The sequence below is a fragment of the Oreochromis aureus genome, linkage group 17 (genome assembly GCF_013358895.1).
Source record: "Oreochromis aureus strain Israel breed Guangdong linkage group 17, ZZ_aureus, whole genome shotgun sequence".
Lineage (NCBI taxonomy): Eukaryota > Metazoa > Chordata > Actinopteri > Cichliformes > Cichlidae > Oreochromis > Oreochromis aureus.
In genome coordinates, this window is record NC_052958.1 from 1,785,574 (window position 1) to 1,812,710 (window position 27,137).

The 27,137-nt window shown below is 40.1% G+C and overlaps 1 protein-coding gene across 1 annotated transcript in view; it reads right to left on the reverse strand.

Moving 5' to 3' along the window:
• Positions 1 to 16,102, reverse strand: part of LOC116322646 (receptor-type tyrosine-protein phosphatase C-like) — a 118,466-nt gene extending 102,364 nt beyond the window's left edge. Inside the window, exon 1 of the transcript XR_005608840.1 lies at positions 16,035 to 16,102. The gene's annotated coding sequence lies outside the window, so the exon portion shown is untranslated. The remainder of the gene's footprint in view (positions 1 to 16,034) is intronic.
• Positions 16,103 to 27,137: the final 11,035 nt, after the last annotated feature.

A 27,137-nucleotide genomic window follows, 5' to 3' on the forward strand; every position in this document is an offset into this window, starting at 1 on the left:
ACTAGTGCCTCCATATCTGGAATCAAATTTGGTACAAGTGAACATAAACTTTCTCTATACGCAGATGACCTCCTACTATATATAACGGACCCACTTAAATCAATTCCCTCTTTAATGAAGTGTCTCAAAGAATACAGTGCAGCCTCAGGATACAAGTTAAACGATACCAAAAGTGAGATTTTGCCATTAAATATACAAGATAGCCGTATTAGAGCTCTTACTGACCCATTACAGTGGCGTAATAATGGCTTCACGTATTTGGGTATACAAATTAGTAAATCCAAGGATCAAATATTCAAACTAAATTATATCAAATTGTTGGAGCAAACCAAACTTAATTTTCAGAGATGGATGGATTTCCCTTTATCTCTCATTGGGAGAATTAATGTTAATAAAATGAACACTTTGCCTAAGTTCATTTACTTATTTCAATGTCTCCCTACAAATGTTCCCAAAAGTTTCTTCAAAGAGCTTAATAAACTTATAACTTCTTTCATATGGCAAAAGAAAAATCCAAGAGTCAAACTCTCCTCTCTACAGGCCCCGTATTCAAGGGGAGGACTTAATTTACCAAACTTTAGGAACTATTATCTTGCCTCCCAGTACTGATCAATTTGGATCTGGCTGCATGCAGAGAGGAGTGAGGTTAGATGGGTTCCAATAGAACAACATGAGATGAACCCCATACCATTAAAAGATGTTCCATTTTTAGGTACAAAAAAGTGTCTATCCAAGCTTACAAACAATTTGATAATATTAAAACCTTCAGCGCCTGGCAGGAAGCTCACTTGCTTCTGAAAATAAATATCTCTTTTCTTAGAAGGACACCCCTATGGGGCAACCCTGACCTCTCTCATCACATTGCCGACCCAATATTGCAGGGATGGAAGGACAGAAATATTCGAACGGTTGCTGACTTATACAATAATGACACATTTATTGACTTTCAACAACTAAAGGAAAAATTCAACCTTCCAGGACAAAGTTTCTTCAAATTCCTACAAATAAGAGAGTGGATCAACAAGAAATCTAAAGGGGTATTCCCTGAGATACCAAAAGAAACTCCTCTTGAAACACATCTTTGTACCAAACCATGGAAGTCAATAAAAGGAATAGCATCTTCTATATATGCTATCATCAATGAACAGTTACCTGATCACAACAGAACTTCCATAAAAGGAAAATGGGAGACAGACCTGGGCTATGTCTATGAAGAGGCACAGGCCATGTTAATTTCTACAAAACACAGGCAAATGCAATTTAACATACTTCATAGGATATATTACACCCCTTACAGGCTACATAAAATTGATAGTAATTATTCCCCCAGATGCTTGAGATGTAAGGTGACAGATGGCGATCTCCTACGCATGCTGTGGAATTGCCCAGTGATAGAAGAATTTTGGAGACAGGCCATTGAAATAATCTCGAGGGTAATGGGGATCCAAATTGAACTGGACCCAAAACTATGGATTCTAGGTGACACAGGCTCTATCAAGGTGAATTACCATAAGAAATATTTTATTTTACTTGCGAGTACAGCAGTGAAAAAATGTATTCTGCTACATTGGAAAGCTGAAAATTCCCCAACACTGAGACAGTGGATTAATGAGCTAGTGTCCTACTGCACACCTGAGAAGATATCGTATAGTATAAAAGGGAAGTATGGAACCTTTGAAAAAATCTGGGGCCCCTTCTTGGCAGTACTACCGTCTCTGGACCTAACAGATCATAGAGGTGACACAAACCGCCCTGAGTCTGCCTTGAGCTGATCCCCAGTTGGGCTTTCCTGACTCAACTTCCTGAATGCTGTAGTTTTATTGTGGGGGGTGTTGATTCCTGTGCATGGGAGTTTCTATAGATAGGTGTAAATATGGGCTGTCTGGATATACAAATGTGATGAGGTTGAGAGTATGGGCTCAAAATGTGGTCATAAATATTTTGTACTTGTAAATCAGGATTTGTATGTGTAAAAAAGATTTGTGTGTGTAAAAAAGATTTGTATGTGTAAAAAGAATTTGTGCGTGCGTAAAAAAGATTTGTATGTGTAAAAAGGATTTGTGCGTGCGTAAAAAAGATTTGTATGTGTAAAAAGGATTTGTGTGTGGACTTAGCCAAAAAAACCCCTGCAAGTTACAAGTACGAATTTTGACCCTATTTTTCTTCCTGTCATCTGATTGGTCAATGTCATGTCAATCACAAATGTAACAATCCAATCAGAGGACAGATGGGTTTGGCTGTCGGAGGGGCACTTTTTGAACTGCAGGTCCTTGAAGGAATAAACGCCCTTTTTACATGCCAACCCAGCGTTTTCCTTCATCACCACGAAGGAAAACAGTCTGTGGTCGTCCGAGTTTGGTGATTTTTGTGTCACAGGTCTACGTGCTTTATACAGGGACTTCCACAGCCTTTTCAACAGCGCTGTGGACCGCGGGGGGGGGCAGTGTTTTGGAAATGACAGTCTTCATTACAAAGCTTTCTTCGTTATGAATTAGCATACATGTTTTTATTGAACATTTGAAGAACTAGCAAAAAAACCAGAAACTCTTGTAGAGGACATAAAGTCAGAGATAGAAACGACAAGGAGCAGGTGCATCTAGTACAGGTAGAGCTGCTGCAAAAACCCACAGAGCTCAGCAGCCAGCGCAACAAATTCTGGATCCTTTGCTTTTAGTTAGCAGTTAGCATTAGCAGCACATCCTGCGTCCGATGTGAAAGGATCTTTATGCTGCGCACTGTGACTCACAGCAATGGTCCCGGGTCAGCCCTGACTTTGTGTTAAACTAATCCTAAAGTAATAATGGTATTTCTAACCACTGACATACCACAACTTTATCCTTTCAACAGCTGCTGAAAGTTAGCGGACCTAGCTGCTATCGGATATTTATATAGAGATCCTCCAGCTTCAAACTGTATTACCCTTCAAGGACCTGCAGTTCAAAAAGTGCCCTCCGACAGCCAAACCCATCTGTTCTCTGATTGGATTGTTACATTTGTGATTGACATGACATTGACCAATCAGATGACAGGAAGAAAAATAGGGTCAAAATTCGTACTTGTAACTTGCAGGGGGGTTTTTGGCTAAGTCCACACACAAATCTTTTTTACACATACAAATCTTTTTTACACACACAAATCTTTTTTACACATACAAATCCTGATTTACAAGTACAAAATATTTATGACCACATTTTGAGCCCATATGAGAGCCATACAGGGGTAAAGGGGTGGGGGGATGGTGGGAGGGGTTCGTATGACGTGTTTTGTGTTTTTTGTTTTGCTCACTTTTTTTTTTTTTGAGTTCTTGGTTTGTTTGTTTGATTTTTTTTGTCCAAATTCTTTCTGTTACCAATGTCGTTATGTTGTTATTATTATTATTATTATTATTAGTAGTAGTAGTAGTAGTAGTAGTATTTTGTTTTTACTTTTTGTGTGCCATAGTTGTGAGTTTTCTGTTTGTTTATTCGCTTTGTTTATTTGTTTTTGTTTGTTTTTCAATTTAAAAATGAAAATAAAGCTTATAAAAAAACAAAAACAAAATTAGAGATTTCCCAGATACCACCAAAGAGAGCCCAAGTACCACTACTGGTACGCGTACCACAGTTTGAGAACCACTGTTCTAGAAAATGTCACGCCCTTGTCATGAAGCTTCTGTTTTAAACACAGAATTTTAAGGCATTTTACGACCTAAAAATCCAGTGTTTGAAACAGAGGTTGTGTAGGTCTGAGATCAACAGCTTTCCTAAACACTAAACTGACTTGTATTTATGCTCATATATAGTGACACCAGTTACATAAATTGTTAATGTCTTTGACTTTTTGTCTTTAATTTTATACATGTCTGTTCGATAGATACCTTTGAGTCGTTGGTGCTTTTTAAATGGAATAAAAAATAAATAATTAAACGCATATACATAAACATCAGTGAAAGATTAAACATACATTTTGACTTGGTTCCAGTACATAAATATTAGTCTTTGCAAATTTAACCCTGTTTCTTTTATTTTGTAGACATCAACTGTGTTAGTTGCTGTGAGAGTTATTTTTAATCCTCAGTGAATCAAATCGGTCATGAGGGGATACTGAAGTGCAACTTTTTAAAAAAAAATTTGGTGTTACTGTCATCTGTCAGATGTAAAGATTAAAACATGCTGCTATTCGCACATATTTAATAATCAGTTGTGCACAGGACCTGAAGGAGAGTCCAGCTTGTCGCTCGTACAGTTTAAAATTCAAAATAAAAGTAACTGTAACGTTAGTAAGTGACTGAGCAGACTTTTCTGTTTCTCATATAAGTCGTTTCAGTTCCTCGTCTTCAGTTGAAGGTCTGAACGTCCCTCAGTTTAGTTCAGTCAGAGCAGGAGACGTAATGACTGAACAACAGCAATGACTTTAATCTACATTCAAGCTCAGGGTGATTTCTTTAGTCTGGGTAAATTAATTAATGTGCACAGAATAAGTAGTGAACATGGCTTTCCCTGAGATATAACTGCTTGTCTTAGCTAGCTAGCTAAGAACAAAAATTTCTGGTTACCTTACAAAATATTTACCTTACCTAAGAAGAATGGTCTATGGAAGTCATGAGGTCAAGATGCAATACGCCCCTCTACGGTGGTCAAGAATGAGGGAGCTAAGATCCTGTTCGACTTCCACATACAGACAAACATAATAGTGGTGGTCAAGCAGAGGAAGACGTCTGTAGTGATACTGAATGACAGCAAAATCAGGAAGAAGGAACATGAGAACCTGAAGAAATACCACTGTGTAATAGAGGAGTTGGAGAAGATGTGGAAGGTGAAGGCAACAATGGTGCCAGTGGTTATCAGAAGACTCGGTGCAGTGACCCTCAAGCTGGGCGAGTGTCTCCAGCAGATCCCAGGAACAACACCCAAGCAAGCAGCAAAGATACTACACAGGACCCTCAAGTTCCCAGGCCTCCGATGGACGACCCGGGCTGGAAGGATGTGTCAGAAAAAATGACCAAACATCTTCTGCCTCCAGAGGGGCACCAGGCAGGGATGCCCACTCTCCTCCCCACTGTTTGCAATTTTTATAGAACCACTAGAAGCAGCAATTAGACAGGATATAGTGATTAAGTGTGATTATATTAATTATATGCAACATTCTTTGACTGAAAGAAATTTGTTTAACATTTAAACCTATTTTCTGCACATTCCAGCACATAAAATGAAATAGGTTTTTGTGTTTACACTCAGTCTTTCAAATAGATGCAAGAGATTCACAGCCGAAAATAAATAAAATCAAAGACTCAGCGGTCCTGTTGCTCTATTTTTACCTGTATAGCAGGCGGATGTTTGCCCTGGTGCAGGTGTGCCACAGAGGTCAGTGGAAGAATCCATGAGTTTGTCTGTGAGTTTCCCATTACGTGGTAGCGTACTCTGTGCTCGCTCGTCAGTTCGGGGGGTTTTTTCACTGTAAAAATAAGTTTTCTTCCCATGCAGTGAACAGCGGACGCTAATGTTTTTCTCACTTTTTACAGAATCAGACTCAAAGTAAGGTCAGTACTTCCACGCTTTAAACGCTGCACGCTCATACTCTCTTCTAGTGATGCGCGAATCATGAACGAATCGTTCAATACTCGAGAATCACTTTACTGACTCGTGAATCATGATTCATAAACGCAACTGACTCACTGACTCATCCCTGTTGCTGTTAGCAAACTAATTTCATTAGTAGAAATATATCTAGCTTATAATTCAAATTGTGAAGAAAAACACAACATCCAGTATCTTAACAAAAACATTTCTGCTCTGAACTGGAAGAAAAAACCCTGAGTAGAAGCTCACATCAAGACAATAGCTCCTCGGTTCACAGTAGCATCGCTCTGCTAACATGCTAACAGCACATTTGAGCTACTCACCCCTCCTTCCTGCGCTGAATCGTAGGGGAAGCAAATCACTCAGGACTCACTAACCCCTCCCTCCTGTGCTGAATCGTAGTGTAAGCAAATCACTCAGGACTCACTAACCCCTCCCTCCTGTGCTGAATCATAAAGCGCGAGAATCACTCATGACTCGCTCACCCCTCCCTCCTGTGCTGAATCATAAAGCGCGCGAATCACTCATGACTCGCTCACCCCTCCCTCCTGTGCTGAATCATAGAGCGAGCGAATCACTCATGACTCGCTAACCCCCTCCCTCCTGTGCTAAATCATAGAGCGAACGAATCACTCACTCACTCACTCACTCACCCCTCCCTCCTGGCTCGCAGCTACTTCTTCTTCTTCTTGGTTGGCAACCAATGTTAAAGCGCACTACCGCCCCCCTGGCTCACAGCTCAGTGGACATTTAGATGAGAAAATATATATTTGACACATGTAAGGAAAATACTAATAAAATAAAAATAAACAAAATAAATGTTCCCTTTAGAAATTCTTTTGCTCTTTTTTGCTATATAAAATAGTTGTTTTCTTTAAGAATCACTCATCTTAGCAGTAGGATTTACATTAAAAGAGAAACAAATTAAGTTTGAGTGAAAATGTACATTTTTTGCACTCTCTGGTCAACTGACTCAGTGACTCAAATGACTCAAAAAACCCGATTCACTTTGGTGAGTGACTCATTAAAACTCGATTCAGTAAAAAGAATCAAATTTACCATCACTAGTCTGCTGCCGCTCTGGCAGCAACAACGCTAGAGCCAGAGTAGGGGAGAGCGGAGCTGGAACAAACCATTTGGGGGGGGGGTGTTATCTATACTTTTGTTGTTAAAATGTTATGTCTCAACCAAGTACTGTATGGTTTTTATATTTTTAGCAGTGTGTCACACAGACAGCAAATATTGTCCAAAAAAAGTAAGAAATCTTTGGGGGTGCTTTGATTCAAAATGGCTAAAATCGCCCCTGGTTGTTTGGCTTTTCATTTCACCATTTGTTGATTCACTTGAAGAGCAAGTAACGTAATATGGGTCAAGTGATCAGTTTGATATCAATCTTTCGTGATACACCGTCATATTTACATTACTTGTACAGTGCGAATGATTTGCTTTGGTACCTGGTCAGACTTCAGTTCTCCTCTGTCTGCCTGGCTCCGTTTCTCCAACAGCGCACTCGCAGGCAGCAGCTCCCCCCCCCCTCGCTCAGTCGCTTAGTGTCTGAGCTCGGATCATACCAATATTAGGGGGGATTTACGCACAGTCGTAAATTCCCACAGTGTGCACTATGTGCTTCGAATATTGTGTGTAGTTTTTGTTTTATACAGTTGTCAGCCAGGCATCTAACTGTGAAAAAATTACACTCCAAAAGACCCCGGGCTTCTGAAAAAACAACCCGGGCTTAAGCCCAGTAAGCCATCCCCCCACTCCGCCACTGCTCCCCACACCCTCTAGCAGATCATTACATGAAGGAACCTTTTAAATACAAGTGCACTCATGCTCACAGGTGTACACTCGGGGACTCACACACACAAACTACACCCTTTTTGGCCCCTACCTCAAAGCACACTGTGCGCTGTCGATCTTACGAGCTACACAATAATATTCAATGGTCTAAGGAGCTTGGAAAGAAAAGCATCTGGACTTGTTTAAATTGCTTGAAGACGTTTCACCTCTCATCCAAGAAGCTTCTTCAGTTCTAAGGTCAAATGGCAGAGAGTCCCAGATTTAAACCTAGTGGGAGTTTCCCCCCAAAGAGGGACAAAGGACCCCCTGATGATCCTCTACCTAATCACATGAGCCAAAGTGTGAAAATGGGTGTGGGTCACAATCAGCCAGGGTTTCGGATGAGCTCATTGTGAAACCTGGCCTCACCCTATCATGTGATTTCCTGAGGGCAGATGGCCCAGGATGTGAGTGGGCGTTAAGGCGTCTGGGAAGGGTTCTCAAATAATCCAGTTTTGAAGTCCTTTGTCCCTCTTTGGGGGGAAACTCCCACTAGGTTTAAATCTGGGACTCTCCACTATTTGACCTTAGAACTGAAGAAGCTTCTCGGATGAGAGGTGAAACGTCTTCAAGCAACTTAGACAAGTCCAGATGCTTTTCTTTTCAAGCTCCTTAGACTACGATGACCTGGATAACTGACAACCTTCACAGACAGTAATATTCAATATTTACTATTTACTGTTATATTCGCATAGATCATCGCGATGATGTTGTTTATTATATTGCTCTCTTTTTTTTGCTTGTTTTCTCTTTTTTCTTTCTCAGCATGTGATCCAGGTGTTTGATATATGTAGTTTTTGTCTGTTTGTTTTGTTGGTTTTTGCCCTCTATCACAGTTCCTCTTCCCTGCTGTTTTTCTTTCCCTCTTCCTTTCTCCCCTTTCTTTTCCCCAGTCAAGTTTGTCCCGTATTTAGCAAGTGAAAATAAAATTAAAAAAAACAATAAAAGGTGAATCAAATAGACCATTACGGCAAGGCTGGGATGGTCTGTTTGGTAAAGTAAAAATGTTGGGCATCTTTCTTCGCCTTTAGACAATAATTCTGATGGCAAAAGAACCAAACAGAAAAAAAGAGAAAAAAAAAGGAGTAAAAAAAAGTTTTCAGAAAAAAAAAGACTATGCCAGTTAGAAATGGTTCATGTATTATGTACCTTTAAAAAAAACAAAAAACAATGTTATGAAGTTTGATTTTTGTGTCAAAAAATAAAATATTATAATAAAGACATGATACATCAAAAAAACAAAAAAGAAAACTTATGCACACATTTTGTAAACATATACAACGATTTATCTAAAAATGCAGCCAATACACCTGCTGTTTTTTATTTTGAACAACCATTTAAAAATATTACTAAAACTAAAATGAGAGAACAATCAGGTGTCGCAATAAGATGCCGCACAAATGATGTTTGTCAGTAAAAAAGAAAGTTTGTCCACCACAAGACAGAAGAAGAGACAGGGATAAACCTGCAGGCCTGACAGCAGGTGTATCACTCCGCTGGTTTTCTACCTGGTGACAGTGTTTACAATGCAATGTACCTTTGTGACATTCATTAGCAGAGATGGGCTAATCCGATAACTTTTTTCAAGTAATGAGTAAAGTAAGGGATTACTATTGCAAAAAAAGTAATTAGATTACCATTACTTTCCCTTGAGCACACTGCATGACTGTGTTACTAAAACAGTGATTCTTTTGTGAGTGTCTCATGACAGTGACGTAATCGAGTGCGACGTTGTGGCAACAGCTGTGTGCAGATCAAAAATGGATAATATAACGAGTGTGGAAGAGAGTAGTGATGGTAAATTTGATTCTTTTTACTGAATCGAGTTTTAATGAGTCACTCACCAAAGTGAATCGGGTTTTTTGAGTCATTTGAGTCACTGAGTCAGTTGACCAGAGAGTGCAAAAAATGTACATTTTCACTCAAACTTAATTTGTTTCTCTTTTAATGTAAATCCTACTGCTAAGATGAGTGATTCTTAAAGAAAACAACTATTTTATATAGCAAAAAAGAGCAAAAGAATTTCTAAAGGGAACATTTATTTTGTTTATTTTTATTTTATTAGTATTTTCCTTACATGTGTCAAATATATATTTTCTCATCTAAATGTCCACTGAGCTGTGAGCCAGGGGGCGTAGTGCTTATAACATTGGTTGCCAACCAAGAAGAAGAAGAAGTAGCTGCGAGCCAGGAGGGAGGGGGTGAGTGAGTCCTGAGTGATTTGCTTCCCCTACGATTCAGCGCAGGAAGGGAGGGGGTGAGTAGCTCAAATGTGCTGTTAGCATGTTAGCAGAACGATGCTACTGTGAACCGAGGAGCTATTGTCTTGATGTGAGCTTCTACTCAGGGTTTTTTCTTCCAGTTCAGAGCAGAAATGTTTTTGTTAAGATACTGGATGTTGTGTTTTTCTTCACAATTTGAATTATAAGCTAGATATATTTCTACTAATGAAATTAGTTTGCTAACAGCAACAGGGATGAGTCAGTGAGTCAGTTGCGCTTGTGAATCATGATTCACGAGTCAGTAAAGTGATTCTCGAGTATTGAACGATTCGTTCATGATTCGCGCATCACTACAGCAGACGCAGAGCTGTAAGTGCCTGGCTTAAAACAGGCCATATTAGCTGCATTTAACCTTCAGTTACACTTTATATAGTTAGGTAGGAGTCATAACATGTTTCTTTTTAGCTGAAAAACATTACACCAGGTAACCTGCAGTGTTGAAAACATGTTTTCCGACGATGTTCGCTACCCTACAATCCGTCCTGCTCTGTAGTAAAATCAATTTGACCGTCCTGTTGCTCCCACTGAAATGTATACAGCCTATTTAAAATCTAAAACTTAAAATTGTCCGTAGCCTGCTGTTGTTACCACTGTCCTGTTTGAAATGGATACTAACTAGCTAACTGACTGAATGCCCATTAACCTTATAACTCCTGTTGTGTGTGTGTGTGTGTGTGTGTGTGTGTGTGTGTGTGTGTGTGTGTGTTTGTGTACAGAGAGACAGCCAGGGTCATAATGGATATAAGGAAGTTTTTTCAAAAAAAGGAGCCACATACAACATTCAGGTAAAAGTGTAAAATCAAATGATCCGTCAATCAAAAATAATGTTGGATCAGTGTTTCAATATTTATATCTTTTATTAGATGTTCATGTGGTTTGGTTATTTGCCTTTTGGTTGAAAGTACACTGAGAGAGGACTTTTTGTTAGTGATCTTAATAGTATTTTTTCATATTAATGTAATTTTTCATCTAATTGAATACAATCTATTTGTGTATGATTGTCAGTCCAAAGAGGGAGAGAGGAAAGAGGGAACGTGAGGAGAAAGTAGAAGGTCAGGAAGAAGCAGGTAAGAAAACAGACAGGGAACAGTGACAGGCAAAACAGAAAGTGTTAAAATGACAAAGAGAAAAACCCTGATTTTACTCACACAGTCTGGAAGTTGCGTTCTCCCTATATTAAAGCTGCTATACAGAATCTGCAAAACAAACTGGGTTGAAACATTTTTGACCCTCTTTAACAACATTCCAACATAACATAATTTATTGGGGAGATTAAAATTAATGATATATTTTTATGTGGTTCAGCCACAACTCTACTAAAACCTCAGCCAGTAATAGGTAGGCCAACTTTTGGATCGTCCAGTTGTCTGTATGACTGCCGCAGTACGTGCACCACATTTGCGCACTATCAGAAAGTGCCAAACAGCCCTGGTGGAGTGAGGAGCTGTAAAGAGAAGCAGAGTGCTCTGTTTATATTCTAAAAGTGTTTTAAGCTGGCTTGTTTGAAAGATTCTGTACTGCAGCTTTAAATGTTTTCCAAAAGCACACATACACTTATCAGTGTTTCTCAGGCTGCGTCCACACGTATCCGGGTATTTTTGAAAACACAGATTTTTCTATGCGTTTGCACCTTTCGTCCACACGTGGCGGCGCCGGGTCACTGAAAACGGAGATTTTAAAAACGCCTGCCAGGGTGGATATTTTTGAAAACTCCGTTTTTGCATTTACGTGTGGACGAGGAAAACGGAGAAAACGCAGCGTCAAAGGTGTGCGCCTTTTTTGACGTCACACTGTGCGCCACGTTATTGTTTCGGTGAAATGAATTTCTACGATGCTGTTACTGTTAATTTTACTCTCTGAAGTGTTTAAATGCTTACATATACACACAGTTACTGTCCCTCCACACAGGACTCTTTTCTGCTTCTATGCGCCATCTTTGTTTACTATTTCCCACCGAGGCTTCTAGACTTCTGATTGGCCAACATTTCTACCCGGTTAGGAATATATCGCCACCTGCTGCTTTGGCATGTTCCTAGCAGCGTTTTCCTTCATTTTTGCGTTTACATGTGGACGGGATTTTTTTTTTAAAAACAAAAACGGAAAATCTCGGTTTTCAAAAATACCCGTGTATGTGTGGACGTAGCCTCTAACTTTTTACAGTGTGTACCATCTGATAAAAATGTCAAGCTCTCCCAAGTACCACTATGAAAGCATGAAACTCATAAATCTTACAACACAAAATTAGTTTTATTAAATTAGTAAAATTAGTATCTGCAGTAAAGATTTTTATTTGTAATAATTTATTCTGTTTTGGGAGTGTTTTTTATGTATCTGTATTATATTATACATACACATTAAAAGTGAATCTCTGTCCAAATGCACTCAGTTTACTTCTTACTCACTATGAGCATCATTCATTATTCTCCCCCAGTAAGGTTAGATATGTATTTTTTTTGTTATTCCAATCCATTCTTCTTTTGCAGCATTTAAATAACCTTTATCAGATTTGATGGTTTTGTTACAGACTTTAAAAAAAGTGTTTTGCTTTTCTTTAACTAATGTTGGGATTAAATTGTGTTAAAATGTACAAAACAGTGATGTCATGTTTTGAGACGAGGACCCAGGCACAGAGAGACTTGTTGAATTTAAGAATCTTATGATTTAAGAAAGAAATTTGCAGACTTGCACAGAGATGGTAAAATTATGATGACTGATAACGGAAATGAAGACAACAGACGATGAGGACAGGGAGGAACAGGGGTTTAAATGCACCAAGGAGACAGTCAGAGAGAACTTGGGACAACTGGAGACATTTAAGGATGCAGGGACTGACAGAGACGGGGAAGAAGTCTCATCATGATGTGTAAAGTTTATTTTGCCTGGCTGGGCAGCTCTCTGGGTGCTCAGCACCCCCAAAGCTCTGATCCTAGAATCGCCCCTGCGAACAACAACAATGCTGTTTCTTTAGAGAGTCTTAGCTCACATGTGTGTTTATTTCATATTTTCAGTTGTTTCCCTCCACGGCTAAATAAATCGGTTTCAGTAATGTACTGATATACAAGAATGGACATAAGGAGCTTCTTTCAAAGAAAAAAACTCTGGTAGATGTTATTTTAGATATTATGCTTTGTATGTTGTTCAGTATATTTCTATGCAAAACGAGGAATTTCAATACACAGCAGTATATTCACAGCTGAAACCAGATATTTACAGACACTTGATGGAAAACACAAGAACATTTTTTTTACTGTTAAACATCAATTTAGACTCGACTTGTTTTGTTTTGGATAAATAAATATTGAAATATCTTTTGAATTAGTTAAATGTCAGAATAAAAAGAGGGAGCTGTCTATTTTTTATCACTTTCATCAAATGTAGGAGTACATATACACTAAGTTTATTGTTAATTAATAAGAAAACTCCAGACGATTCCATTCTGAGCTGAAGAAGCTTCTGATAGGTTAGTAGAGTCCATGTGAGTAAATTGGTGGCACAGCTGTGGATGCATATAAGGCAAAACACAGAGCCTGTTTCTGTGACATGGGAAAAACAAGAGATGCCAACCAAAACACCAGGAAAAGAATTGTGGAGCTCCATAAGTGTGGCTCAATTTTAAATACAATTTGGTGCCATTGCAACATATAGTTTCTCTCTTTACTCTTAAAGTTAACAAATATGTTTTTATATTTATCAATCTAAAAAAATAAACATTTAGTCTGATTTGATGTTACAATTAAAAAAGTGTTTGTGTTTTTATCTGAAGAATATGTAAATATCTGGTTTCCACTGTATATTTGATGATGTTGGTGTTTGGCTTGATTGTCAGCACAGAGAGGAACAGAGAGGGAGAGAGAGGGAGATGGAGAATGAGGACAGAACAGAGATGGAACAAGAGCAGGTGAGACACATGTTAGTCAAATGGTTGTTTACCAAAAGTATCACCGTATCATAGGTACTCTACCTAGTATGTATCTCGTACCTAGTGTTTCTTTTTAGGTTTGTTATTTTTCAAATTCCATATTTATTAAGTTATGCAGGCTTGTTTGCACAGCAAGGCTAAATAATTATATAAACTTTTCTCAATCTAAATAGTGGACTTTGGTAGAATTAAAAAATAAGTGTAGTGCAGGTCTATGATGATTTTTAGTGCTACTATCATCTAGTTTTGATTCTGGTTCTGTCTTGGTTAAGTCCTAAAGTAGTCCTGATTTTGAACTGTTGTAATCCTGTTTTAATTCCGGATCAGTTCTGGGTCTGGTTGAATTGGAGTTTAGTCCCTGTGTCTTGATACAGCCCTGATTTTGTTCTGCCTTGCTGCTTAATTAAAAAACTAGTTTAAGGTGTCCTGCATATGTGATATATATTTTTCCCTATATGAAGTCATTCTTTTTTGAACAAAACTCAAAACAGAGCCTATTAATCTTTCAGTCATTTCTGACCCCCCCCCAATCCCACATGCATACTACCCTTTAGGGCTAAGCCCCGGGAGTATCAAACGTCTACCTCCGCCTCTGGTGGGGAGCCATAGCCCCGTCCTCCAGGGCATGAAGCAGGTATGGAGGAGATCCAGGCTCCAGACAGCCAGAGTCCCTCAGAACACAAGAAACCAAGGAAGACCAACAGAGGGGAAACCGTGCCACTGTCCCGGAAAGAGCTGAAGAGAGCCCCAGATGAGGGGTCACTCAGCAGCCGCGGAGCAGAAGCCAGAGGGGTTGCAGTGACGTGCCCGTGAGCTCCGCAGGCAGCCAGCTGTGCCAGAGTGCATAAGTTTTCAAAATGTACAACTATATTTGCATTTCAAGTTATAAAAAAAATTACTCAACATGTCTATTTTTTTTTTTACAGTACAAAAACTACTACTAGGATTTTACGTTTTTTGTGTGATTTCAGATCAGTAATATTAATACAGTATGTCAATGAAAAATCAACTGAATTCAGACACGTGAGGTTGAGCTGAAAGGAATGAGACCAAACAAGGCAGGAAAAAATAAAATGAAAAAATATGAAGGTGAAATACAAACATGAAATCAAAAGGAGTCAAAGATGACCGGTTATATTTTGGACCTCAGAGAGTTAATCCAACAAATCATGAAAAATTAGGTTTAAATTATTTTTGTTTATGACAGTGCAGATTTCTGACATTTTGTGTAATTTAAGCATATAACAATTTGATTATTTACTAACAAAAAGTGTGAAACTAAAGTTAGACGTGTGTTTGTAAATGAACCGCCCCATGTTGTGTAGATTTCTGGATTTTATACTTATTGGGCTACATATTTATTTATTATACAGGCTATACAGTACATAACATCACATGTTTTATGTAACTAAAGTGTTTAATTATGTGGGCTACAGAAAATAATTAAGTTATAGACTATATTTATATGAAAATTGTGTATACTTACTGAATTTGAATCATTTTAACCATTTGTAACCACCTGCATATGTTTGGAAAAATACGCTTTGATTTTGCCACCCCATTTGATTCCTTTGCCACCCTAAGAAAATTTCTCCAGATCTGCCCCTGTAAGGGTGTAAAATGGAACAATGTGGAACATGAAATCAGGCTTTATGGGACGATCATGGCTCAAGAGTTGGCAGTTTGTCTTGTAATCAGAAGGTTGCCGGTTCGAGCTCCGGCTCTGACAGTCTCGGTCGTTGTGTCATTGGGCAAGACACTTCACCCTTTGCCTACTGGTGGTGGTCCGAGGGCCCGGTGGCGCCAGTGTCCGGCAGCCTCGCCTCTGTCAGTGCGCCCCAGGGTGGCTGTGGCTACAATGTAGCTGCCATCACCAGTGTGTGAATGTGACTGAATGTAATGTAAAGTGCTTTACAAATACAGGCCATTTACCATTTATGTGGATAACATGTTACTTTTTCTCCAGCATTCACAAACCACCCTCTCTAAGGTAAGCTTTCTCAAGTTTCAGATTATCTGATAAACTGTTAAAATCTGCAGTTCTCTGATGAATTGCTGCTTCTGTAATTCTTCTTCTACCCCAGTGCTGGAAAAATAAAATATTTTGGTATTCATGTTTTCTCCAAGGCTTGCAGATGATTACAGTTATGTATAATTGTGTGTGTGTGTGTGTGTGTGTGTGTGTGTGTGTGTGTGTGTGTGTGTGTGTGTGTGTGTGTGTGTGTGTGTGTGTGTGTGTGTGTGTGTTTAGCCATATTACACAGTAAAATGTTTTTTTAGTTAAACTATGCAATTGGAAGGATGGCGAATGTTGACGAATGAAGAACAAGGCAACCACTGAACATTAACTGTTAAAACATTATGAAAAGCATCTCTTTTCTTCCTTTACAACAGTCTGCATCAGGTCTGATTTTGAAATAATGAAAATTTACTTACAGCTGGCCAAAGCAATGATCCCAGCCCAGAACAGCAGGGTCCTGAGGCTGCAGAGGTCTGTCATGTTCAGCAGTTGATGTACAAATGTGTGGAAACCACTGAAAGTTATTCACACACCACAAAGATGCTTTATTTCCTCTTTGTATGGAGGGTGAAAAAACAAAACCACTGTTTTGCCATATTAGGCTTTGAAACAAATGCCAGTAAGTAGTAGCAGTTAACAAAGGTTTTGTGTCCTTTCATGATATTTTGCACCGAACTTTAGCTTTAAAAAACTCCCAAAGCACGGCCTGGTCACCATTTACAGATTACACATACTCTTTTTTTCTCACAGGTAAAATATTCTGTCACTTGTTCCAGGGGCCACTTTCTTCTTTTCTGCCACTGTTTGCTGTGTTTGAGTTTATTAGCTTAGCAGAGTGTTTATGGTCTCTTTCCTCCTTGCATCCCATTTCTACCTCCCTCCCACCCCTCATAGGTTATATAGGTTCCCCTTTTATTCCAACCATCAAACTGGGATGTACAGAACAGGGAGCAGTGGGGATGGGCACTGGCCTTCTCTGTGTAATAAACTCCAGAGATTTCTCCCATGGAGCCCTGAACACAGTGAAAACACACAAAAGTAAATATATGGAATTAATATGGAAGTTATTTGGTCATTTCTTTTTCACCTGTGATTCCAGCCTCAAACAGACTTTTGCTTCAAAATATATGGATTGATATAAAGTGGCTCTGCATTTCAGGTGTAGTGACTGGAAAACTATTCAAGTATGCAGTTTTGTTTCCTAGCTGTTTGCCATACATCCCAAATCCATGCATCCTTAAGTCCATCTTGTGGTGAAAAGTTCTTACTACACTTCAACTAGTGACTCATGTAGAAACATATGAGTGGGCCTAAAACACCAAAAGGCCTTAGAGAAACCAACGAGTCATCAAAGAGTCCTGCAAGAAAACACACACAATGATAACACCTGCAGGAAATGTATTTAATCTACCATTAGATTATTAAACATTAATTAGTAAAAAACTTTAAAAAATTCAAACCTTTACATTTTCACATTCATGTGATGACTTATTTTTTCAGAATTTCTATAATTAAATATTACTGCAGAGATGATAGAGGAAGTACTGCTGTCAGACCTGCTTTAAAAGGCTTTGGTTCCTGTGAACGTGCAGATTATAACCGTGTTTATTATAAGATTCAGAAAAACAGGAAGGATTACTCACATTAACTAAAACATAAAACACATCACGTTTTCACAGTATTTTATATTCAGTTTTGTATGCATCATGTTTATTATAGAAAGCTGTGATAATAAAAAAATATAATAATCTTGCATTGTTTGCAGGTGAGCCCTGATTACAGAAATATGTTGCTGTTTGGTGGACATTGATTTGGATCCAGCTGAACTCAGCCCAAATAGTTTTTTAAAGTCTGAATTATCAATATTTTTTGTGCATGTTTGGTGATTTTAAGGAGAGAAAAATCACAAGATGGTCTCACAGGCAGCAGCAGCAGCACAGACCTGTTCCTCATTGTAAAAATACATTTGAACTTCAGTAACTTTAAACAGGTTTCATTCATATTTAGAACACCTTGTGCATGTCTGTAAATATGCATCCATCAAGCCAGCACAGAGGAGGCCCAGGCAGCCTGGAGTTAGCTGAGCCAAAATAATAAGCCAAGTGACCCATTAAACTCAACAGGGGGTCCTAAAAGGCATGCATTGCATCTCTATCGCCCATCCAGCTGCTCTACAGGAAGGTTATAAAAAACCACTGAGCAAAACTCAGAAGCTTAACTTAACTTAAACTCAAAAATTTTAAACATGGTCAAAAGAAACTAGAGGGACAATTTATAGGTGGTAAGGGGTGTGTAAGATGTAGAAAATGCACACAAACTCACATGTGTGCGCACTAACACACACACACATGTAAGCTATTGATTTTTAAAGACTTACTTCCTTTATGGTTACTTATTGGTGTCAAATAAGAAGTAGAAATCACACTCTGTATGTTTGTGTGGAGGAGGGGACCTAATGAGGAAATACAGAACTGCTAATGTAGCCTGACATGTACATGGGGGACAGACACACACTAGAGCACACTGCAGCTGGGCAACACATGGAGATGATGAACTGCTACTCTGACAAATGACAAGGGGAGACGTGAAGATGATGAAGCAAAGCTAAAAGCAAACAACAAACAAATTAAGCAGGAAGTGCAAAAACTAAACGGGAATACTACAAACACACGAATGAACTAAATACAGAGAATTTGACGGAGGAAGGAACAATGAGGGACCAATAAAACAAAACCAACTGTGAACTAAGAATGAGACCTAAGACACTAAATACTAAAAAGCAAATGTAAACATGAGAGAAATCAAGAATATGTAAAATATTTTATTAAAGTAGATTTAAGTAGATAGATATCCTTATTTTTAATCCCCTCTCGCCCCTGCAGACGGTCTTCATTCTTCAAGCTCGGGTCCTCTACCAGAGGCCTGGGAGCTTGAGGGTCCTGCAGTATCTTAGCTGTTCCCAGGACTGCGCTCTTCTGGACAGAGATCTCCGATGTTGTTCCCGGGATCTGCTGGAGCCACTTGCCTAGTTTGGGAGTCACCGCACCTAGTGCTCCGATTACCACGGGGACCACCGTCACCTTCACCCTCCACATCCTCTCGAGCTCTTCTCTGAGCCCTTGGTATTTCTCCAGCTTCTCGTGTTCCTTCTTCCTGATAGGAAAGTCTTCTTCTGTTTGTCTACCACCACTATGTCCGGTTGGTTAGCCACCACCATTTTGTCCGTCTGCATCTGGAAGTCCCACAGGATCTTAGCTCGGTCATTCTCCACCACCCTTGGGGGGCATCTCCCACTTTGACCTTGGGACTTCAAGGCCGTATTCGGCACAGATGTTCCTGTACACTATGCCGGTTACTTGGTTATGGCGTTCCATGTATGCCCTGCCTGCTAGCATCTTGCACCCTGCTGTTATGTGCTGGATTGTCTCAGGGGCATCTTTACACAGCCTGCACCTGGGGTCTGGTCTGGTCTGATAGACCCTTGGTGACTCCTCTGGACTTGCCTAACTCTCTGTAGGTTTTTGGTGGTTGCTGCTTTTGCCTGTGGGATTCCCAGGTACTTGTAGCTGTCCTCAAGGACTGCAATGTTGCTTTCTGGCAGTGTGATGATCTGAGTTATGCCTAAGTTTCTTCTCTCGTTTACCATCTGGCTACACTTCTGCAGTCCAAATGACAGTCCAGCGTCATTGCCGTCCTGGTGGTGTGGATCAGTGAATCGGTGTCTAGTTCACTTCTTGAATACAATTTGATGTCATGTGGAGGAGCTGGTCACCAGCCTCGCCTTGTGCTTGCCTTAGACCTCCACGCTAGATTCCTTAAACACAAATCTCACGTCTATCTCATATGTTTTGGTGCAAAAATAATGAAAGCTTGTGTGAAGCTAACTCAACCGTCGCACTTGGTCCAGCACTTGGCCCAGTGTTGGTACAGGCCTTTGGCCTCTTGGGACTCTCACAGTTCACTTCTTTAGCCAGTAGGTCTGAATCATGTCAGGTCCTGCAGTGATCAGCTCACTGGCTTTATGTTTTCCTACGTCTCCAATATTTAATTGTATGCCATACTTCCAAATAGTGGCTACGTGCACATGTGCTCAGCCCCGATAAAATAACTACTCTAGCCAAAAAATTAGCTGTCCTCCAATAACCAAACCTGTCAGCTCAACTTAAACAGCCCAGAAAGAGTCCGTTTGAAAAAGCAAACTTCCGCTGCTTAATAATAAAGACCAATATCTTATCTTATCTTATCTTATCTTATCATAAGACCTTTAAGAACTTTACTTAAAAACAGGTGGTTGCTTAAATCTGTTTCTGAACAAAAGATAAAAGTTGAGGTGCTCTGTGTAAACTCATCTGTCACATTATAACTGTTCAGACCTATAACTCATACAACATTTTATAATACTGCACTTCCCCTCTCATTACTGTGGTAGTCGAACTGCTTTTATTACCAACAAAGTAAAATTAAAGCCAGCACACACTTGCACACAATTTGAGCTTACAGACAGCTCTGTACCTCGCCTCATAACAATAAAATGATTGGTGGTCTCAGATTTAGGGCATGCCGTCTGCTTCTCAGGAGCGTTTTTGACAAAGCTAAGATGTGTTTTGGTCCTATAAGCAATGTACAAGAGCTCCACATGACTGTGTGCTGTTAAAAGGAAAAAGGGAGGGGCTGATGTACCTGGCCATGCTGTGTTTCCATGTTCCCACGGTCCTTTCTGTGCTGCAGCCAGCTCTTCCACCCCCTGTGCTTGGTTCCCGGCCTCCTGTGTACACCGACTGTAACGCCTCTGAAGTTATGGAAACAAAGCTTCTGCCTAAAACTGCAGGTTAAAGGTTGCTAAGAAGGCAGTTAGGATAGATGGGAGAGGACGCAGGGAGTCTGATGCTCTGTCAGCACATCCTGGTTAAGTTTTGAATGTCAACTTTGAGAAGTAGTTAGAAAATAAGACTTAAGACAAGGCATTGTCTGGTAAAATAATGTATCACGAGCTGCACCTGAAAGACAGGCAAGGAGCCAGACACACGTTTTCATAGTTCAAAAAAAAGAAAGAAAAAGAGGATAAAATAAAAACTTGGATCACCGTGAAATGCCGTCTGTTCTGGATATAATCAATAGCTAAAGAAGAATCCAGTTCAGGGTTGTCTCTCATATTTCAATCCCTGCTCTTCTGTGATCAATAAAAGTGAGCTGAAATCAAAGTGAGCCCTCTTTACTATTGTCTATTCAACGTTAGCAGACAAAGACTGAGGAGCCTTTGATCGGCCTGTCTGCAGGGCCCACAGCTAAACACAGACCCCATCCTCCCACTCCCACCCACCACCTCCAGGTGAGCAGTGTGTGTGTGTGTGTGTGTGTGTGTGCAAGCTTTCCAAAATGCTTTCTCTTTTGTTTTTTGTGCGCATACATGAGCACACGAACAAAAATAAAAAAGTACCTTTTATAGGATTGGCAGAGAGGCTCCACAGCGAGGTCACACTGTCAGCTGGCAGGTCATCACACCAGTTTCTGGCCACTGCATTAAAAGTGTTTAACTGTTGGGGTTTGCTTTGCTGTGCCTCCATAATTTCTCCTGTTTTGTCCTCTCTCTGTTGCTCTTTTGTCTTCGTTATAATTCAGTGTTTCCTTTTTGGTTGCTCTCTCCCATCTCTCTCTGATCCCGTCTCTTCCTCCTCAGCTTGTCTTAATTGTTTCCCGTATTTTTTCATGTTAAGGCCCTTTAAGTAATGTCTTATGTATTCCATGAATTTCTTCTGTATCAAAGATATTTTTGTTATCCTAACATGTTGTCTTCCCTGTTTTTGGTTCTTCCTCTTTGTCACTTTCTTTTTTGTCCTAATTTTAGTTTTTCTCTTATTTCCTCTACGACCTTCTTATATTTTCTTCTGTCTTGTTTGTACTTTTTCGTTCTTATCCTGTCCTGTCGTTTCATTACCTACATTCAGGTTTTTGCTGTCCTGTTTTCTTCTTTTGCATTTTCTTTTTGTCATTGTGTTCCTGTTGTGTTTTGATGCCCCCTACTGATTTTATGTTTTATTTATCTCATTTTATTTTTTATTAGTTATTTGTGTTTTGTTTAATTATTTTGGATATTATTTTCATATTATTCCATATTTATATGTATATAGTTTTTGAGCACCGTGTGTGGTCTGGTTGTTGTTCTGTGGTTTGAATCAGTAAAGCGTCCTGACATTTGTTGGGTGGTTGTTCCTAATCAGTTTGTTCAGTGTTTCATTTTGAATCATGCTTTTAATATTTGTAATGTTTCCACTTGCTGCTTTAGTGACTTTGTTACTCTTAAGTTTAACATGATTTATTCAGACCCTGCTCAAACTTGAAGATGGATAAAATGAACGGACGCACAGGACGGCTGTTTCTTCTTTCATATCTTTTTTGTATTCCTAGTCACATTTATCTTACTTAGTTAGTGGTTGAAAACTAAGTAACAATAATCTCATCATAAGGTTGTTGTACATATTAAATCAGATAAAATTATATGTAATCATTGCATCTGTTTGCAGCATTATAGCAAATACACACATTCATCATAAACTGAGCAAGTCAACAGCTAATGTAACTTAATGTTCCTACCAGTAGAGCTTCACACCATGAGCTGAACATGAACTTCTCGTATTCAAGTATCGTGTGACATTGTTTTGAGCTGATGACTCAGCTGATACGACGTTATCACTCATCCTTTCAGATCTTCAGAGCTAGCTCCATTCAGTTACCTGAGCATTAATGCAACAACAGCAGGTTGCATTAATGTCTATGTGTGGTCCAAAGTGCTGGATTTACAGGTTTCTGCAAAAACCAAAAGAAAACCCAAAAGGTCATTTTCAGTTTTTGAGTTTTGCTACAGGAGGCAATCAAATTTGTTAAAAACCAATTACTTTATTCAAGTTACCCTTATTATACAGTGGCTTGCAAAAGTATTCGGCCCCCTTGAACTTTTCTACATTTTGTCACATTACAGCCACAAACATGAATCAATTTTATTGGAATTCCAGGTGAAAGACCAATACAAAGTGGTGTACACTTGAGAAGTGGAACGAAAATCATACATGATTCCAAACATTTTTTACAAATAAATAACTGCAAAGTGGGGTGTGCGTAATTATTCAGCCCCCTGAGTCAATACTTTGTAGAACCACCTTTTGCTGCAGTTACAGCTGCCAGTCTTTTAGGGTATGTCTCTACCAGCTTCGCACATCTACAGACTGAAATCTTTGCCCATTCTTCTTTGCAAAACAGCTCCAGCTCAGTCAGATTAGATGGACAGCGTTTGTGAACAGCAGTTTTCAGATCTTGCTACAGATTCTGGATTGGATTTAGATCTGACTTTGACTGGGCCATTCTAACACATGGATATGTTTTGTTTTAAACCATTCCATTGTTGCCCTGGCTTTATGTTTAGGGTCGTTGTCCTGCTGGAAGGTGAACCTCCGCCCCAGTCTCAAGTCTTTTGCAGACTCCAAGAGGTTTTCTTCCAAGATTGCCCTGTATTTGGCTCCATCCATCTTCCCATCAACTCTGACCAGCTTCCCTGTCCCTGCTGAAGAGAAGCACCCCCAGAGCATGATGCTGCCACCACCATATGTGACAGTGGGGATGGTGTGTTCAGAGTGATGTGCAGTGTTAGTTTTCCACCACACATAGCGCTTTTGCATTTTGGTCTCATCTGACCAGAGCACCTTCTTCCACATGTTTGCTGTGTCCCCACATGGCTTGTGGCAAACTGCAAACGGGACTTCTTATGGTTTCCTGTTAACAATGGCTTTCTTCTTGCCACTCTTCCATAAAGGCCAACTTTGTGCAGTGCACGACTAATAGTTGTCCTATGGACAGATTCCCCACCTGAGCTGTAGATCTCTGCAGCTCGTCCAGAGTCACCATGGGCCTCTTGGCTGCATTTCTGATCAGCGCCTCCTTGTTCGGCCTGTGAGTTTAGGTGGACGGCCTTGTCTTGGTAGGTTTACAGTTGTGCCATACTCCTTCCATTTCTGAATGATGGCTTGAACAGTGCTCCGTGGGATGTTCAAGGCTTGGGAAATCTTTTTGTAGCCTAAGCCTGCTTTAAATTTCTCAATAACTTTATCCCTGACCTGTCTGGTGTGTTCTTTGGACTTCATGGTGTTGTTGCTCCCAATATTCTCTTAGACAACCTCTGAGGCCCTCACAGGGCAGTTGTGGAGCTGTTTTGCAAAGAAGAATGGGCAAGAATTTCAGTCTGTAGATGTGCAAGCCTCTGTATATCTGGTTACTGTGCATCCAGGAAGTATCCAATATTTCATCATACAGCCTTGCTCTTAAGTGCTGCATACAATATACCATAATAACAAATTTAGTAATAAATATACCACGTGCAAAAGTGGCCAGGAGGCTAGTACATGGGAATGGACCCAAAGCAGACTTAAGGGACAGGAAGATGATTTTAACAAAGCTTTACTGAACACAGGACCCTAAACATAAAGCCAGGGCAACAATGGAATGGTTTAAAACAAAACATATCCATGTGTTAGAATGGCCCAGTCAAAGTCCAGATCTAAATCCAATCAAGAATCTGTGGCAAGATCTGAAACGTACTGTTCACAAACGCTGTCCATCTAATCTGACTGAGCTGGAGCTGTTTTGCAAAGAAGAATGGGCAAAGATTTCAGTCTGTAGATGTGCAAAGCTGGTAGAGACATACCCTAAAAGACTGGCAGCTGTAATTGCAGCAAAAGGTGGTTCTACAAAGTATTGACTCAGGGGGCTGAATAATTACGCACACCCCACTTTTCAGTTATTTGTAAAAAATGTTTGGAATCATGTATGATTTTCGTTCCACTTCTCACGTGTACACCACTTTGTGTTGGTCTTTCACCTGGAATTCCAATAACATTGATTCATGTTTGTGGCTGTAATGTGACAAAATGTGGAAAAGTTCAAGGGGGCCGAATACTTTTGCAAGCCATCTGCAAGCCAAGCCACTGTAAGTGGCTTACAGTGGGATATTGTATGCAGCACTTGAGAGCAAGGCTGTGTGATGAAATACTGGATACTTCCTGGATGCACAGTAACCAGATATAAGTGGAACCTTTTTTGGTGAAGCAGCTCCGATTCAGTAGTAAAAGGTTTTTGAAGGTCAGTGGATTTATAATTGGCAGAGGGTGACACAGTAATGAAAAAATGCAGCATGTATTTTATTCAGTGTGAATGTAGCTGTTTGAGTTTCAGGGCTGATGAATTTTCTCCCTCAGCAGCAGAGACTGTTCCTGCCTCACTGTGCAGCAGTGATGTGTGATTGTTTACATGTCTGATGTTCAGTTAGACTTTTTTTAATGTCGATGTATCCAATACTCGTGCCTCTCTCACTTCCTATTTTTCTATTATTTAATGTTCCTATATTAACGCACACACTGGGTGACGGTGGTGACAGGCCTGCCTGGGGCTGTTTGCCTGTTCCAGTCCATCTTTGCATTTAACTCTTAATTAATACTCTTGTTTCTGACGTGTCACCAGAGGAAGAAGCTCTCCCACTTCTCACCAGCATTCCTGCTCATTTGCTGCTTGTTTTCTAAGTTGCTAATCTGCCACATTTCCGTGTGAGCGTGTGTTCCTCTTCCAAGCTTGTTTAATGGGCTGTCACCCAGAGAGAGCCAAATTAAAACGGTATTTTCTTTCACATCCACCTTTTGGAAAAGGTTAAAATGAGTGATGTCTTGTCAAAGAAATTCATTAACGGAAATAATTAAAAAGTCACATCCTCAAAGCCAGGGGTCACTTTTTTAATGTTTTAAAATCTAATAAATGCGGAAATATTTTTCAGATGCGTCAGAATTAATAGACGTGTGAACTTTGTAACATTGCACTGTCGTGTTGGGGTGTAAATCGGTGCAGAATAAGAATCATATGCATTTATGCAAGTGAACAAACATGAGCCTGGGAGGCTGTTTTGTGAATTTGTCTAAAGGCCAATATTAGCATATAGCGACAGGCAGGCAGAGTCCTGACTTCAATTCGAAATCCCCGGTCCACATCAACTCTCTGGTGCCAATCAGCCCACACCTGTGAAACATGAAGCGCACCTTTAAACCCGGGTGAAAGGTTGCAACCTTTCAGCTCCAACTTTTTTCTGTGCCAGTCGAGTTTTGCAGTTTCAAAAAAAAGAAAGAAAGGTGGAAATAAGCAGATAAAGTTGGAGTTTAGTTTTCCTCTCTCCATATATGCCTAACCTTTAAGCTGAGCGCCCCCGTGACTCCCGGATTCCTGATTAGCTTACAGTATGCTCCCAAATCAGCATAATAAAGCGTGTGATGAGGCTGATGAGATCTAACAGCCTGCTCTTGTTTACCCCGCCGCAGCACCAGCTCCTTCTCTGCATGTATGTGTGTCTGACCCCGAGGCACCGAGTCACTTGATGCGTCTTGCATCTCTCTCTAACACACATTTACACTCGCGCACACACACACACACCCACACAACCCCCCCACTGGTAGAAATCCTAGTTGTGCTGCCGTATCTCAGCGGAGGCCAGGAATTCACATCCCCTTTAGGCTAGTCCTGGGGTGCATTCACTCCACACACAGAAACAAACACCAGCCCATAAATACATGCATGTGCACATGTACACACAGACACGCACTGTATCTTAATGAGAGAAGGAGACGGTACTGTGAAGGCGACAGCCGAATGAAACCTACTCACCAAGGACTGACCTGTGGTTCAGGGGCGGCGGCGGCTCGGTGGGGAGCTCCTCTCCCAGCACTGATCAGAGGGCTGCACCGCCGAGGCTGCTCGCGCTGACGGCGCTGCAAATACCAACTGATTAAACGCCATTGTCGCCTCAGCTCAGCTGCTATATGGAAAGAAAGCTTCCTCTCTTTTATATTTTTTTCACTCACTGTTTGTTTGTCAGTCTCCTTTGTTTTCTTTGTCCTCTGCCGAGACAGCGGTGCCGGTGGATTGGAGCTGTGAGCGTGAGGGATTTGTGCGTAATTAGCTGAAACGCTCACCCGAGCGAGCACAGAAAGTTAAATTTTAAACTTTTTGAACTGTACTTCTTTTTAGCGGTATTTCACTGACACTCTGCTTCCCTTCCGAGATCAAACCCTTGCTGCGTGGTAGAAATATATTTTATATGAGTCTTTGGAGTATGTGGACAGAAAAACAGTGCTGCCAACTTGCAAGTCCTATTAACAAGTTGTGCAAAGTTAAAACTGTGCAAAAAAGTAGTGACTGTGAGAAAACGCGATTATGCTGATGAGTGATTGAATCCACTGACCGCTGTTTTTAAAGATCTGATCCCACCCGGCGCAAAAAGTTGTGCTTTTAAAGCTGTTTTGATTCTGCCAAACGAGCTGCATTCATGTTTAAACTGTCTGATTGTTTCTCTTAGATGCCAAAAGTTCATTTTTTTAAAATAAACCAGGTTCTGACTGCGATGCAGAGGTCAAGGACACTCGCTCTGGCCTGCCTACCACACCCCTCCATCCACAGCCAATTCACAGCTTTGTGGACCACAGAATTGTGACTCT